The sequence below is a fragment of the Branchiostoma lanceolatum genome, chromosome 10, assembly GCF_035083965.1.
Source record: "Branchiostoma lanceolatum isolate klBraLanc5 chromosome 10, klBraLanc5.hap2, whole genome shotgun sequence".
Taxonomy (NCBI): domain Eukaryota; kingdom Metazoa; phylum Chordata; class Leptocardii; order Amphioxiformes; family Branchiostomatidae; genus Branchiostoma; species Branchiostoma lanceolatum.
This window is the reverse complement of record NC_089731.1, coordinates 13,135,034-13,153,671: the sequence shown is the minus strand read 5'-3', so window position 1 is coordinate 13,153,671 and position 18,638 is coordinate 13,135,034. Positions and strand designations below refer to the sequence as shown.

At 39.1% G+C, this 18,638-nt stretch overlaps 1 long non-coding RNA gene across 1 annotated transcript; it reads left to right on the top strand.

Moving 5' to 3' along the window:
- Positions 1 to 1,166: 1,166 nt before the first annotated feature.
- On the top strand, positions 1,167 to 3,802 carry LOC136444068 (uncharacterized). The gene is made up of 4 exons (XR_010757229.1): positions 1,167 to 1,391; positions 2,730 to 2,792; positions 3,011 to 3,193; positions 3,692 to 3,802. It is a non-coding gene; the product is annotated as an uncharacterized lncRNA (long non-coding RNA).
- The last annotated feature ends 14,836 nt before the right edge of the window (positions 3,803 to 18,638 follow it).

Sequence of the window (18,638 nt, the reverse complement as noted above, 5' to 3'; positions counted from 1 at the left end):
CCAACTTTTTGCCAACTTTATTTTATTCCCACGCTCGCATCAGTTCTGGAGTATCCAGGAGATTTCATCCATATAATCCAATCAATATGGCTATACAGGTACTACTACTAATATTAATCATATTTTACAGATCCTGCGTCGATTATCAGCATATCGGACTCTATGGACGTTAGCGTTTCCGACCACGTGACTTTCCAATGTGTGGCCGACGGCAACCCCACTCCGAACATCACGTGGTCTAAAAACGGAAGACTTTTAAGGGCCAATTCTTACGTCTTGTCCGGTGATGTCCGTACGAGTTCCCTTGTCCTGAACAGTGTAGAAACTAAGGACAGTGGAACGTACTCATGCACAACAACTAACGGCGTTGGACAGAGGCAGGTTCGCACAACAAAGCTCTCTGTGACGGGTACGTATAGTTCATATATAACATTGACACTTGAAAATGTAGTTCTCGGTAGTCGAGCGCAGACTCAACATTCAATCTAGATTCTACATGTATTCCTGACCCTTGTGTGATACCTATCTTGGTTTATTGCGATGGCCTTATCATTTAATTCTCTTCAGTAACGTGAGTGTCAAGAGATAATAATGCGCCCGGGGCTATGAATGAGTTCTTTGTCAGTTGTTTGAGGCTTAATCACAGGCATGGTGTCAATCAGATATGAAGAAGCCAACCCGAAGGCTGTTGGAAGGGAATTGGCACCACGTAAATTTTGTTCAAACATATTCCAAAAAGTCTGAAGTACAACCAACAGTTGCTTGAGGCCTAATCACTGGCATGGTGTCAAACAGAAATGTAAAAACCAACTTGAAGGCTGTCGGAATTGAATTGGTCTTCACATAAATTTGTTCAGAGATCTTGGAAAACAACGTACTCTACAAGCCGATGTTTGGCTCCGGCTGGTTTTTGATGTTTTTTATAGGCGTTTTTGTGGGACTTTATATTTTTGATGTTTTTTTTATGTCGCCAAGCCACACTTCGCATGTATTAAGATCGTTATCGTTCTAAATATAGTTATCGATATAAAGCTCAACATCGACAAAAGCGCCTAAAATACGTCAAAGCCAGTCACAGCCAAACTTTTGCTTGAAGAGTAGAATCAACAGATTTTTGTTCTCATTTGAATTTTGTCCACATTCTAATTTTGTTCACACAGGCATTCAACAGGAAATCACCGCCACAGCTCTAGCCATAGTAATCGGTGCCACAGCAGGCGGTCTGTGGTTCCTTATCTGCATCTGCCTTCTCGGATACGTCTTGAGGAGGCGCCGGAAACAAGAGGAAAGGAAGAAGTTCGCCTTTTACTACGACATTGGATCAAGACGAGATCCCGCTGCACCTAGCAAAAATGAGGGTCAAGACCTCTGGAGACATTCAGCATTACCAGGTACAGATCTCCTGTAGACCTCAGTCATTATTTCCTGATTTCTACATATCGTAGATTACACGGGAGAATCACTTTAGTAAGACATAACAGCCCTAAATTGGAAAGAAAATGACTGGGACGAAGCCGATAGTTCAGGTATTTTGCAGCAAGGAACCAAGTGAGCTCGGCTAAATGGGTTATTTTCCCTGTATGGTAATTTCGCTGTTATGGAGCCCACCGCGGGGTATAGAGGACAATGGGAGGCTTGGCAATTTTTGAGTGTGGAGTGCGATATGGACATAAGAAGGTAGTCATAAGCAAAAAAAACGACCAGAGAGAATCCAATTATCTAAAGGACCTCGGAAGAGGATTATGAATTCTAATACGTCTACATAGTACGCATTACTTTGGCACGTCCATGGGTTATGCTACGGTTCCATTTACCGGGGCCCGGCCGGGCAGCTTGTGTAAACAAAAAATATGACAAAAAAGGCAACAAGAGGCACCAAATGTAAAAAAAAAAAAAACTGATAACCATATATTGTTCATTTGATTGATTTGTTTTATATTCCCAAACAGTCCGGCCGGGCCCCGCATTGGAATTTGGACCCTTGCATAAGATAACGTAGTAGTGCAACTAAATCTTGTATCGAATTTGGATGAAGTCTTAAAACAATTAAGTGCCTTTGAAAATAAAGCTGGCAATGTGGTGGCGTATTATGGAAAATGAGATTGGTATGCCTTTTTGGTGTAAAGTTATAATAGTGAATATGCGATAATGCAATCTAAGAAGGCCGAGGCCCTTAGCAAGATGTTCTCGTCAATATTTCGCTTGCAATATTGATAGGAATAGATTTGTAAAATACTAATCAGAGCAAAACCTATACAATCTTTGATAATGTTGCGAAAGACACCTTATGCATATGATTTGTTAAGCCTTATATCACCCTGACTCTTAGATCCTAAAAGAAATTGCAAAAATACGACATAATGAAATTCCTGAGCCCGATTAATTAACTAATTAACTAATCATTTATATTGACATTCCTGTATTTCGAGCCACCGATCTTCCGTTTGCAAGACGAAAGCACTTTCGATTTCACCATACAAACACGCGCTGATGACAGTTCTAAAATCAGATATTAACAAACGGTCAATGTTATATAATAGCAAAAAAATGCTACCATCAATTTTTATTGAACCCTACTCATCACCTTCACTAGATAAAACAAATCAATCCATGCAGATTTATGCGTCATTTACATACTACAACAGTTTTCCAGTTAAGCTTTAACCTATGTTAGGTGGCAGTGGTTTATCGTACCTTTTTCCAATGCTGTGATATCGTCTTCCACCCAGACAAACCAGAATACCACCCAGCGGATCACAATGGAATTGACACGTTGCGGAAAAACACACAAGGTAAGGGTATGCATATAAGCATCCGTTTTTACCCACAGAAAGTTTGCAACAGAAGTTAGTATTTACGATAATTACGAATTCCTGAATCCTCGTCACGTAACATACATGTGATGGAATGACAAAAACCTCTCAGTCTTAGAGTAGGTAATGAGATACAAGATATAGTCTATTAGCTTACTTAGCCTGGAAGAGTAAGTCTCTTTAACGACATTTTGCAGAAAGAAGATACGCCAGGGCTATTTATGATTACAAACCAAGAGACGATAACGAGTTACGTCTGGAGGCGGGAGATGTGATTGAAGTACTGGAAGGAGAAGCTGGTGATTGGTGCCTGGGTTTCACGGCAGGCAGGGTGGGGCTCTTTCCGTCCAACTACGTCATCTTCATCTCGGCTTCAGAAGGTAATGACACACATTTTTTTTTCGTACTGATTGCAACAGTGTTTTTATGTTTATGGAGTTTTGGTGAATTTCATATGACAGAAAGACAGACGAGGACAAATAATTCCCAATAACAGTTTGGATTGTTGTGGATTTTTAATGTCTAATTTCACCACACCAGTCAATTACTCTTATAACGTCTTAATTTTCTATGAATGTTGCCAGTTATGTATACCTCTGATAACGTCTTGACTTTGTATGAAGGTTTTGTATCTTAGGAATCTATGATGCAGCAAAAAGATAAAACACGTATTTTTTTGTCATTTTACATTGCTGTGTGTGGTAATGCATCTGTCTACTATGTGATTATGTAAGGGGGTAATGTGTTGAAGATAGTGAGTAACAGTTATTGCATTCCACTGTGTATACTCTTTACATGTTACAAATCTTAAATGGAAACTTAATAAAAACGCATTTTTGTTGGTCATTTATGCCATTTTTACATATTTTTCTGCACAGTAATTGACATCCACTCGCCTGATGTATGCTGTCTCTCCGAGGGACACCCGGACCAATCAAAAGACGGCATCTAACTCCTCGACTTATCGCCAATCATAAGCTCTCCTCTCATTGGACCCGCGGCACGCTGGCGGCGTCGCTGCGTCCTAAACTGGATTTGTGTTACCCCTGACCTTAAAATGGGAATATCATTCAAAACTTACAAGTATGACCAAAAAGACAACAAAACACACAAAGCTTAAAAGGATTCGTTTTTTGTCGATGAAATTCGTTGAGTGCTTTGTCAATTCGATCGGCCGCAGCGACGCCGCCAGCGTGCCGCTGGTCCAGTGGGAAGGGGGCTTTAGAAGAAACACAAGTCACAATGCTTCTGTTCATTCTATAACCTGAGGGCACGGTTGTTTTCTTCCTTTGTTTTACAGTCTCTGAAACAGTTTCCTTGTTTCACAACAGTTTGTGGTCATGATAAAAGTAACCTTCAAGTTGAAAAAGTTGTAACTGCCTTTGTTTATGATCAAATAAAAGTTACCACACCATGTGTCTTGTGTCTCGATATTTTCTTATTATGTCGTATGTGTCTGATCTCATTAACAATGTATTGGATACTACAGTACAGTACATAAACGGAACCATGTGCAACAAAAGTTCGAAGACCTACTTACCTCAATGAAATATTCTAATTATGCAAATGACTTATCTTCATGATGTATACACTATCATGAAGATCAAACTTACACATGTCGCATGTATGAAAGTTATATCATTCAGCACATAGATGAATTATGGCACTTAAGCATTAATCATGCAAATTGTACCTACATTTACATATTTAGAATCTGTCTTTGTAACACCTGCTATAAATTATGCATTAAAGTCCTAGTATGTGAAACAATGAAATCATATGATTTCCAAGTCCAAATTTGCATTTCATTGTATTCATCTTTTTTCTGAGCTACCTACTTGTCCTAAGTCATGAAGATGTATCATTCCTTTCTTGAGTTATCCTCTTTGTAATATTTAACAAATAAATCCATGCAGTTCCCGATCAAGCTGGTAGGAGGACCAAAACTACACCACTCTTTCTAACATTAAAAGCTATCTGACACAAAAAAGGATATAGTATGTCCAGGACAAAATATACAAAACCGTTCTGCTACAGTAACAAGATCACTCAACAGGGGGCCGAACTTGACTTTGATCTTTGTCTTCCCAGGACCTACCAACATACCAAATATAATCACAATCCACCCAGCCGTTCTAAAGTTAATATGCTGACCACAAATATCCGGAAACACAAACCCACAGGCAAACAAACCAACACACCAGCAAACGCACACACAAACACGCCAAAAACAATACCTCCATTTTTCATGAAGATAACAAGATGTAAGTTGGACTTAGCATCAGTATTACGATTGACATTGACCTGCCCTCTGATGCTCTGCCTCTTCTATGGGCGGCACCTTTGTTGCACCTTCGCAATAACACGGTATAAAAACGCACTAAATTCTTCATATAACACTGTTGGTATCTAGTTCTTATTCATGTTACACTCCACCTAGTAAATCCGGTAGTAGCTTCTTCAAAACGTTTTTAAATGCCTATTAACCATGACTTCATAGGGTACAGCAAAACATGTATTTGTCGAAGGCGTATAATTCCTATTATCAGATTATTGTAATGGCGACATAGAACGTAATTCCATACATGCCCAGAAACATATTGACGTTCAAAGTCGGTTATACGCCTCGGTAACAAACGCCCTTTCCTGAATAGTGTGGTACTTACATTTGTCACGGTGATAGATTCTGGTAATTGAGGGATTGTGGCGTGCAACAGGCTGGTGGGCTGTGAAGGATTGCAGGGCACCAAGGTTCATATGGTTGGGGAATTACGCACAGTGGTGTCCTTGAAATCTTTTTACAAAGTTTTGTGTTCTTTGCATTTTTCACAGACTGAGTTATATTTGCTCCGTGTATCTGCCTTTAGTGATCAGCACAGTAAGAAATAAATATAACGCCGTTATACAAATTTTCATTGGACCTCTCGATAATTTGTAAGATTTTGATTTCTTTTCCTTCATGAGAAATTCAGCCACCATTCATCATTTCAAAGAGAAGGTATGCATGAGAAATTTCCTTTTACTATTAAGTAAGTATCTGCCTTAAGTTTATTGAATTGAGCAATTCGAAAGACGACGCTGAACTCTGCAAATTTGCTAATTTGAAATGATTATTTTCCTTAATGAGAAAACTGGCATTCATTAACACCAATGGAAGCTATGTTGGTTACGTCATGTATAAATTCCCTTTTAATTTGTGTTTATGTATAAATTACCTTTTAATATGTGTTTGGATTGTATGTGTTTATAACACTACATCAATGTATCAATACGGTAAAAGAGAAGTTTCATATTCATAACATTTTGGGCAATGACGAATTAAACCAACTTTACACTGGTTATTGATATACGGGCGTCGTTATCTTTATGACAAATGGACCAACTGGAGCAACGTGGCACGATGTGTAGGGGTCCTTGACTTGGCATTTGTCATATTATACATTCATAATATCTCACAAAAAGGCAGCATGACATTAAAACTTTAAAAGAGTATCTTACGCACTGAACGCACAAAAAGTTCCACCAAACACAATTTATAATGGGTCTTTATAAGGAAAGTTAGCATTTTCAGGAGTTTGTTTAAGAAATAGCAGCGGTTACAATTACAAAAAATAATAATTTTGAATTGTAGGAAGTATCTACTGTAGGTCTGTAAAAACTGAAATTCTAATCCCCTCTTCTATATAACAAGGTAAGCTCAGAAAATCATCTCAATCTAACTTGATTGGATTTTGTGACGACATCGTCGATATTTTACTCACAAATCAAAATTGCTATCAAGTATGCATAAAATCTTTTAAGATTACTGCATTATTGACTAAAAATAGGATTATAGATGAAATGGAGTTATTTATTGAGACAAATGGCTACGATATATAACATATACTAACATGATTCCACCAGGGTACATAATTCTGCCACCCTGAAAAGATACGTCCAAACAGATCTCCAGCCAAACGTCCCCCAGTATAGCGCACTCCTGTATATCTATACTTTGCATAAGTAATTAGGGGTTGCTGCACTAAAGATCATTCAAACCTTCTGTTTTTCAAAGTGACGGATTTATGTAACCAATCGGATTAATGTTGTGGAGGCTGCATAGTGTTAAAGCAGAGTACAACTGATTGATGCATGTATACGCCGATATTGCAGGTCATTGTGTACATTCTGTATCTGAGCAGCCCTGATTGAGAACGTTTGTGGAAGATTGGTATCATAGGGCGGTTTTCTATATCCGGAGGTCAAGGGCCAATGGCAACTTGGAATTCCGAAAACCGCCTGGATACGTCTGGCAATAACTCAACAGGCAATAGCTTGACCCCGGGGCCTGTTCCATTTCGGTATAAAAATGCCTATGGATCATCCGTAGTACGCTACTAGTTTTCTGCCATCCTTTGTAGTAAAGTACTTATATAACAAAGAGATGACTGAGCTTCATAGACTGATACAACGTATGTTTCTCCATTTCATGCAGCTAAGCACATAGACAAACCAATAGTTCCCTTTAGTTCGGACAAACGATTGATAATGAAGCATATGTGCTCTTACATTTTTACTATTACAAAGAAGCAAGGAGAAGTCGAATCCATGTATTTTATAATTCTTGTGGTATTTTGACAATTTATAGCTGTAGAGTCCATTCCAAGTCACCAAGAGTGTTTTCGAATGATATTTGTACTAATTTTGAATTATTTCTAGCAAAAGAATATCTGAGCAACAATAGTTCTGAATTTTTCTAAAAGATTGAATATGAAAATTTGAATTTATTCAAATTCAGTTAGATAGTTTAGAAACATTTTGAAAGCTACAGCACAAAAATCTCTCTATTTTATACTAGAATTTTGAATAATTTCTTAACATCTACATGATTCTTTCAGGTTTAGAAATATTTACAAAAAATGGTAGCAAATGGTAAATAATGGTAGAAAGGTGATTGCCCCCATAAATGTGGGTGCTAATCCAGCCCTTCTGTCTGCTTTTGTATATCTTCAGATTTCACTGCAGGACACTGTTGGGTCCTTTGTGGAGAGTATTCTTCCCTATTCTTCGCAATGATGTGTGAATTGCTTTCTTCACAGCCCTCTGACCTATTTATAAAGATGTTACAAATAATGGTAGAAAATGGTTAGAAATTGTAAAGAATTGTAAATAATGGTAAAATGCTGTTACCATTATTTAGAAAATGTTAGAAATGTTATATTCCACATGATGAATATTTATAAAGAGTTAGAAAACCGGAGGAATATTTATTAAGTAGAAATCACATTCAAAATATTTATAAAGTATGAAATCTCTCACACAAATAATTACAATAGATTGAAAACATTTGTAAATTATGACAATAACAACCCTCTTGGTGACTTGGAATGGACTCTATCTGTATACTGTTGACTATTGCCATAACAGAAAGAGGCTTGTGCCTGTATAAAAATAAGTGTCCAGAGTCTATGTGGGCACACACTCCAAACCATTCCAGCAGGAAGTATACTATTCCTTTGTTAATTGTAGCCTTTTATTTAACCCAGTGGGTATTTGTTTAAAATAAAGGTCTTCGGTCACCCATTCGTCTTCCAATTGAACATACGTAAAATCAATATTCATACAAAAATTTAAGATGGATATCAATACATGCACAGAAAATTGGAATTATACTTTGATTATACTTGATTGGTCGATTGGTTAATCAATCAATACATTGTCATTTGAAGGTACAGTAGGTAGGATAAATAGGAACTTTTATGTCCCTTGCTGTATGATTGAAACACATAAATTTTGATACAAAATTGCTGGCAGCGTTCGTGGTCATCAATAAGAATTCTAGAAGATTAGATTGGAGTCACATCTGTTCCAAATGTTATCGGCATTTAATTTGATAGATTACTGTGGGAATGTTCCTATGATACAGTTAACTCGTACCATCTTTCTACATTTGTAATTACAAGAAAGTGATCCCCTTGAGAGTCGTTATACATCTATAAAATCGAGGTTTACATGTCCTTGTTGCATATGAAACCATGTTATTTATATTTTACAGTCGTCCAACACAGATTGCCTTAGCCTGAAATTGTTATTGAATCCGTGTGTACGGAGCATATGGTTACGGCGTGTATGTTTGCTTGGGTTGGGTTGGTTTGTTTTCGTAGTTATTTGAATACACTTTCAGTAGAGTGACACGAAGTTAGTTGGAAGATGACTGCAAAGATCAGACTTGTCGAGTGGCGAAAAGTACAGGTCAGAGTTGGTAGAACGTATTATGTGATCAAATTTGGTCATAGTCACAGTCCAGACCATAGGGCCAATGAAGAAGGTATTCTTCTGGTCATTCTTTTGGTCGGCGTTTTCGCAATTATGCATTTTCCATATGCTACTCACGTCCACCGTAGAGTGACATAAAATTACCAATTGACCCTATAACCAATACTATATTTCTATAATTAATGAATTATTATCAAACAAGGCACACTAGAAACACTAAATATTTCATGGAGTATTGAGATCTTCAAACTCGTGCTATGCACTGCGTTTAAACTTACAGGCTCTATTTGTTTTCTGTATTCAGCAGTTTTCTCTAGTTCTGAAACAGTACGATTCTATTTATGATTCAAACACATCGCCCATACCCTGGGTTGTATGGATGTGCATGTTCGAATTCCGGAGTACAGACTACTTGCTGCACTGGTTATTGATATTTCTATTTTCGATGGCAATTATGATCTTTCCCTTGACATATCATATTCGTTTATGAGGATGATTAAGCAATATCACAAGGAAAATGGATTGGAGCAATCTAATTACATTTCAGGAAAACACATTACCTCGGAGCGACGTTTTTGCAATATTCAATTTCGACTGTTGTAAACTTGGAGTGAAATTTCGCATGCGTGCATATTGACTCTACGGAATGCACATGGAACTAGACAGATTCGTCCAGATGGCCTCTATATGCAGTTAGATAGGCCACAACGGCCATATTGCCGCGAGGAAAATTGAATTTAGCAAACGATCATGGACTTGTAAATCTGGTTATCTTTCAAGGATATCTTCTTGAAAGTGTGTGCACTGCAGTTAAAGCTGTATGTAGAGATCTAGACTACTACACTATCCATGTGGATGGCACAGTTGATGATGTCAGGTATCTCAAGCATCATGTGAGTGGTAAGGGGAGCATTTCAAATGTGATTTTCAGATAAGGATAAGTCTCTAGTACCAGTGAATATAAGCACATTGCTCGGTTCTGGCGCAGTTAGAGTTTCTTCTCACATTATCATCATCTCTCTGCACTCATTTTGAACCATTTTGGTTTAACATCAGGCCATACTGCCTTGATATGGATGACATCCGCGCGCACATTAAATTTCTTCCATTTCCAAAAAAGGTCTTCGACCTCACTGTAGATCATACAAGAAAAGCTACAAAATGAGTAATTATGCCGTAAATTTCCACCAAAAATATCGAATTTTGGAAGAAAAATTCATCAAAAAACTAATTGTTTGGAATACCATTTCTGTATGATCAGTAGTTTATTCAATCGTCCTAACCACTTAGACTCCCATCAGTTTGGGGGTGGCTAGAGTACTCAGTATGACCTGAGCATCCATAGCTACATTACTTGCATGAAACTTAAAATACATACACGATGTTGGGTAATTTTTGTAGTGAAATGTTGTTCGGATTTTGACTACGTATTTTACATGACTATCAGATGAATTGCTCTTTTTCCCTTCTTTATTGGCTTTCATAAAAGCAAAAGTCTTGATTTATTGGCATATAATCGTCCTTTACTTGATCTTCATTGATTATCGTCAAACCAATTACATTTCGTTTATATGGCTTAAGGACAGCAATCCAATAATGCACTGTAAAGTGCACACTGCGAAGAGAGTGCACTTATTCAAACAGCAAGGGCACTTTGGAACTTCGGTAGGCTTACACCACTTAAACAAACTAACGGTGCCTGCCAGTCTGGTTGCTTCATTTAGGGTTCAAGTGATTTTACTATGATGTTTAATCAATAACTCCTTACTCTCAAGAACTGAGTTCCTTTTCTTTCTAAGCGGTGTGTCGAGGGGCCATTTAGCGCCAATAAATCGTTACAAACCTTTTTCTACATGCTTGCCACAACGTAACGTGTTCGTCTGGCTTTAGTGTTGGAATCGGTTGTGTTCAAAATATTAACAACATTGTCCTGCTAAGCCCGAAAATTGTCGGTTTGCACATGTTCGCTCTAGATACTAGCCCTGACAATTTTCTGGTTGAAGGTATTTCTGGAATGCGTACGTTGCACCCGCGTGGCTGTTGCAAAGCGAAGTAAGTAAAAATGAGCAATATCAAACTAGTACCCTTTGTTTCAAAGGTGCCTGGGCACTTCGGCAGTGAGGGGAATATTTTTGCTCTGGAAATCCAGCAGGACAAGGGTTAATTACTTGTGTTTTATTGAAAAAAACTATAAACAAAAGAGTAGTATCATCTCTCTTACGGCACCATACAACCAAATAGTATCAATATCCCTTACAAAATTACCTCAATGAAAAATGAAGTTATAGTTTTTGGTCCGTTTGTGTTTGGGCGTGCGTGTTTGCGTGTGCGTCCGTGGCAATATTCAGAAAACCTCTGGATGGATTGTAATGATAATTAGCATGTAGATGTGTGTCGTAGACCGAACAGTCAAGGTTGATTTGGGATTATTTTTTGACATTACAAAACATGGATGGCTGGGTCTACTGGGTATCAGCATGAGACAGATTTGAATGATATATCTTGAGTATTACACTGTAGGAATATTTTTAGAATATGGCGTTATAATGTATGAACGCGTTGCGATAGAGAAAAAAAAATGATTGTCTGATATACATGATACTGAAAAATAGGAACAGTTGGAAATAATTCTGTCATGACACCACTGATAAGTGCAAGAAACATTCCTAAATCGAACTCGTGTTCAGAACATCTTTGGATGAAGTCTCAATTACTTAGTGATTTTGGAATTAAGCAATGACATTTTCCTTCCTGTGTTATTGCTGTCGCAACAACAGGAAATTCGGACCCCGCCACATCTACCTGAACTTCACGTTAAAACCGCTAGGTGACATCAAACAACTGCGCACGGGCGGAAACACTGCATATCTTAACCGTTAACAATCAGCTTGTGTCCCCGGATGTATGTGTCCCCCTCTTCCTGCTATTTCTTGGAATAGCGTATTTCCATCCATCTTTATCTGACAGCGTGCACTTAAGGTGGTGACAAATTCTCCGGATTAGGTAGGGATGACCAAGACGACATGTAACTGCGCCTGGGTACTTTCACGTAGACACGGGGATTGACCCTGTCATTATGTGTCTTTCGTAACTGTTTTCAAGTACTTAGGTGCAACTTTGTGACGCCAGAGGATGTCAACACAGGTGCTGCTGCATCACAAGGGACATGCAATCATTGGTAATCGTCAAGCGATAATTGCTTTAGATTGAATCTCACTCTTTTGGGAAAAGGCTGTTTGAATGCGTCAATACACATGTTGATAACAAACTCAAATGGCTATGATCAGCTCAAAAAGATTAAGGATAACATCTTAAGTACTCATGATTATCCCAAATCTATCTCTTCAAAACTCAATTTTGAATGATTGATATTCAAAACATCTTTTGGCAGAAAACTGCGAAATGGTAATAACATAATCATATCAGTCACACCTTTATCTATTTATTCATTTAGTGGCAAGTGTTACAGTGCACTACACAAACTCTCAGGTAGCATAGCTGTTTTTTGACAGTCAATAATTATAGAGACAAACACAAATGCGTTATAGTAACCAAAACCATTTATTTTCCGTTCATCCAACAAAATACTATACTGGTAGCTACAAGTTTTATTTGATAAAGCATAATGATGGTTCATCTACCCCTCCGTGGCTTGAAGTGAGCAGACGAAAGAAATTCTAGAAATGAGTAATCTTTAATAAAGTATACGTTAGGAAAACGAATGTGTAGACATTGGTACCTTTCTCACTGTCTTTGTAAAATGTTATCTGATTAAGGCGGGTGAAAACGTCCTTAATCTACTGAATTACCACAGAGAAATCGTGTAAGTAGTCTCTCCAGGCTACTGTAATAAATCATAGCGTGTACATTATCTCGTCAATGAACACCATGGATATTCGTCACGTTTGCAATAGACGATAAGCTTAACTACGTTGGCGTGCAAAAAAAGGAATCTGAAGCTCTTTACAGTCGAAACTACACACAAACATGAATGACTTATATGTATTCTATGGTCAACTGACAACATGTCCAATCACAACTTTAAGATAACATATAGGCACATTTTAAAGATGTGCTGTGTGATAGCTCGAGTGCTATTACTTGCACCTTTATGTGGCCATCGTTTGAGCCGTATGAGTAGGGTAATTGCTTTCAGTCTGAGAGAGTACCGGTAGTCTAGCTATTTTCTTGAAACTTTTAGAACCCTTTCCAATATGCACAAACCTAAGGCATTTTCATTTTACAGTCATTACTTCAAATGCTGGTATCCTCACGATTCAAATGTCATAGTATAAGATATGGCAAAAAATCTATTTCAGCCGTTTTTTTTGGAATGAAATGGCTAGCTTTACAAATAAGCCTAATTTTTCGTAAGATTTGCAATTCAAATTCGCGACGTAGCACTCTGTTTTCCGTATAATGTTATCTGAAAAGACAATCTAAACTGTTACAAAGTTTTGAAACATGATCTGCGCTTGCATGGTCCTGTTGATGAACACCATCTATTTGTCATGACGAACGGTATCTGCTCAGCTTCATTTTATCTTACACACCTCAAGAGAGTTTTGTATACCCACAGGGGACCGTACGTCTAACGGCAAGAGACGCTCAGTGAGGGCCACTATGGGTAAAGAAAGCCCCGGTTACATACAGCTGAACGTGGCCTCCAGCTGGCCAGACCCTTCCTCAGCCTTGGGTAGGAGTGGTTCGGGAGCTAGGTCGTTGTGGTTGGCTTGAGTTCGGCGCGGTTGGCTGGTGTTCGGCTGTGCTAGCCAAGTGTTATGAAATTTTGAAAACATAACGCTGTGAACGGGAGGTCTCCAATTGGTTGGCTGGTGGTTTGGAGTAAGTCAGTAGTGGTCAGGGTGTGTTTGGGAGTCAAGTTTGACTCTTAATCTAAAACTTGTCAGACTCCCGCAGACCTACCGCCAGCCTTGGTTGTCTCGTTGTGTAACCGGAGCTCATGAAAAAAAATCACCTCAATCGAGCGCTGGCGTGTATAATGAGTCAATATAGGCACGCAGAGGGACTATTGAACATATGTTCAACTGTCACAAACATGACCTTCAAACAGCACCGTATAAATCTTCAAAAGATGCCTCGACCTTTAGACGACGTCCTGGTGTTAGCCGTGGCGAGGTTAATGCGACCCTGGTGTCAACAAGGCGCCAAAGCGTAGTTAACGTTTATCCTGTCTTACCGGATCGGCAGAAGGTCCGACATGCTAAGGTGGCATGTTGTGGACACATTTTTCATTTATTCATTTTCGTGAGCTAGAAGGCTCGCTTTAGAAAGAAAACTCAACATAGAAACTTTTCATTGCCGGTGGTGATTGTTGATTGAATACTCAAACTAGGTGCTAGCTCTGACGTCAATATTAATGGGAATCATAATACGTCCCTTCATACCAACGGCTGCACATTCTGAAGCCAACATGTGACTCTGATACAGATCGTTTTCACAAAGGTGATGCAGCGATGCTCATATTTTCAACATGAAGACGGACGTAAAATATAACAGCCGGAACATTCTGAGAGCGAACATATCCGAAGTACATTTTTCGAAGCTGGTGGGTTACGCCGAAGGGCGGTTATGCCGGCTATATAGATTCAACTACCGATACAGATACATCCATTTATTGACGTTACATACATGTAGTACATCATATGGTGAGAGTGATTTCCATTTATTACTTCCTCTTGTGGAGAGGACATACGCCATGTTCCCCAGCAACTTTTGGATGCCATATGAGACTGTATATTTCCTGAATGAATAAAATTGTATCTCCTTTCACTGCTTTATCTGAATGGGCTAGAAAGTAAATTGTATAAAGATGTTGGTAAACCTTTTCGTCGTTATGTGGGTGGTAAAAGATAATGAAACTCAAAAGAATACAATATTCTTATTCTCTGCGAGTGGTATGTCTCATTCACCTTGGTGTCACACGATAGCAAAACTATTTGCAATTATGGAATGTCACAAAGGCAACTAAATGCATGTTCAATGCATGTTCAATGCATGTTCAATGCATGTTCAATGCATGTTCAATGCATGTTCAATGCATGTTCAATGCATGTTCAATGCATGTTCAATGCATGTTCAATACATGTTCAATGTATGTACAGTGCATGCTCAATGCATGTTTATAGTGCATGCTCAATGCATGCTAAATGCATGTTCATGCGTTCAAAACATGTAACGGCGACGGACGTAGATCTCACCTGTCAACAAAATAGATACGTTGCCTAAGAGCTTTTAGAAATGTAGATAATGCGCCAGTTCCATTTACACCTAGCACAAGGGGATCAGACCATGAAGAGAGGGACATGATTAAACTCAAAGGACGCCAGTCTGGAGAATTTACTCCATTAGCTGACCCACAAGAAGGATTAAGAGAAAATGAACCAATATAAATCATTAGGAGTACGCTCTGTGCTGCTTCACTAGCGCAGGCTTCCTGCATTAAAGTAATGTAACACCACATCAAAAGTAATGTCTAGATGATAGCTTTGTGTTCTTTGGACACCCGCCAGTTTTAGTAATTAGAGTGAAGTGAAGGGCAAACCGTAACTCATCAGTCTTGGACGACAAAGTACTCATTAAGAATTCAGACGCCAGTCTTGAACATTTCTTGAAGAAATGCTTTTCAAAAAAGCTGGCCGAGAGCCAACATGGAAATAACTGGTTGAGTGGCATGAGTGTGATGGCGATATGTGACCCAAAAAATAATGACTTGAATGGAACTTAAGTTAACTGTACGAAAGATCAACTTGAGTCTTGAAAAAAGGTGTGTTAGCAAGCCCAACAATAGTGATAAAACAAAGGAGTGTGAATTTCCGACGGTGGACGGCGTCCCAATGCCCGAAGTTTTAGTCTAAGCAAAATGCCGATGTGGATTTTCTAAATTTTTTACCAATTTCTCGGCAAAATGCGTGTCGCAAATTTTTTGAGAGGTCGATCCTCTGGAGGAAACGATGTTTACAACACTACGCCTATGAGGTTTATCCGAGGCGCGATGTTTGCAGGAGATAAACGTACGTAGGCTGTACGCTGTTCAGTTTTTGCCTTGGAGACATATGCAACTGAATGCCACGGCGTCAACCCAACAACCAAACCCAAGGGCCCAACGTGAAACCAAGCGTATAGCCGAGGGATAAGGCCCTGCAAAAAGTTGGCGTTATCAGACATTTCTAGTAGATTAGGGTGGTGTTGGGTACAGCCATCATTACTATGTATCGTCATTACCATCACAAAATGTCAGCAATGCCATGTGTATTCGCTATTTCATGAATCTGTGTCAGAATTCAAAACTCTACCATTATGTTTTTCTTTTATGTTTTGTATCAACTTTAAAACATGCTTGGACGTGCTGGATTCGTAGATACTATGTATATGAACCAGCGGCCACCGACTGCACCAAAATGGCATGGTAAAACGTAAAATCAGTGCAAAGTTTTATCTCATTGTAATCTTGTGGCGTTACACTTCACATGTTTATTCCACCTAATTCTTTGACTGGTAGCAGCATTATATCTACACCTGCCTCTAGTTGAATAGGATTCATGCCTTCTGCGGTATTGCTCACCACTACAATCCCTCCCGAACAGCGTGTAGGAGCCACTGTTGAATAAAAGATGTTGTATTTGACTTCGACAAATTCGGTTGCCTCGGAGGTATCGTAGTGTGAAAACTACTGGCGACCCAAGATGGCTATATCAATTATCCTGTTTGACCGATGGGGTTATAACAGCGTTGCAGTCTGATGGTGCGAATGCCTCCGAGGGTTTTTTTGATTGTCAAAGAATCAGGCCCAATGTTGCCCCAACAGCTTCCTCTTCGACGTGATGATTTTGTTTTATTTGGGTTTGAAGGATTTGCAAACCAAACAATAAGAGTTGTATCTTTGGTTTATTTGCTTTTCAATATGAGCTCCCTATTTGGTAAGCAGGTCACCCTGCGTATTTTGCCTTTACCACGGCAAAATGAAGTAAAACTGTAACAACTGCACCATGAATACATCATGTCCAGCAGCTTGGGCATCACATCAGGCAGTAACGCAGGCACCCGGATCTCACTGGTCCCGTGAAAATGGGTGTTTGACAATGTTGATACCCCACGAATAGAGCCCGTGCATGTCAAACTAAGGAAAGGAAAGTCTGGGGAGGATTATCGATCAAGACATCAGACGTTGCATCTGAATATTCTGGTCGTTCCAGAGCCCCAGAGAGCCACTGACCAAAGTGTAAAAGCCACAGTTAGTTGATTACAGCCCCATCAAGTTTTACTGGTGGCGTCACTGCAAGGTATGGCATACATCAACGCACCGAAGGGGCTTAAAGGCCACCGCCGTGGGGTGTCAGAAATTCAAGATTAATGAAGACCAGACAGCGATCTTTGCGCCAGCGAAGACGATGTCCATATATGATGATCGCAAGCAGTCATGCAGATCGCAGCAGATCCATGCAATATGGGATGTGGGATCATGAATATGAACACGCTTTAACAACTTTGTCTCGCCTTGGGGCATGGCCACAATCGAGGAACAACCTGAGGGCATTCTTTGGCTATTCATGCATATGTCTGTTAGAAACATATTCATTGTCATTTATATTGTCGAACACAAAATGTGGTTGCTTTAACTGCGGGAACTTAAATCTTTGATGATTCTGTCGGCTGCTGCGCATACATGATATTGCATGCATTACTGGAACTAGCGAGTAAAATTCTTTGTTGTGGCGGATCTGAAGTTTTTTGTTAATGAACTAGTTTTGCAGCAAACATATACATGTAACTAGACGATGGAAAGTGAAGAATAGACCAATTTCCAATACTGCGCTGTGACAAAAGCCAAATACCATGCATAACTCGTCCAACTTTTGAATAAATCTGCATAGTGGGCCATCTCTAGAATCCTGTTCGTGTGTATGACATCCATTTTAATGTCAATTCAGAAATTAATTGTTTTGTTTTGTTTTGTGGACAGAGAATTTTGACTCTATCACCTAGTGTCATATTGTATGTACAGGCAATTCCGCCTATTGCTTCGAGGTGACAACATACGTCACATTTTAATATTGTATTGATTGTGAATAAACCATTGATTGATTGTATCTAGACATGATAAGTTTCACATAATTTACATTTAGTTACATAGAATTTTTACGAAATACTGTCAGATTCAGAGGCCGGTTCCTGATAGTTTCCAGTTGATAATAAGCAACGGTTCATGTTGTACATATTGCTTATTAGAAAAACACCCTCTACCACGGAGAACCATACGTGAGCTTTAAATCCTGCCTTGGTATCTCGTAACTTCACGTATTCCAAGGATGACTTTGGATTCTTTCAGAGTCCAACGGCAATACCGAAGAAACGGCTTTTCGGAAGATTCTATTCCGCCACACCGCAGGCAACGTTAAGCCCCTTTCTCCGTGGACCCGCGGCACGTTGCCGACCTCGCTCCGACCGAACGATTTGACAGAGCTCTCTACAAATTCCCTCGATGCAAAACTAATCCTTTTGGGCTTTGTGTATTTTGCTGTGTTCTTAGCCATACTTGTACGTTTTGCA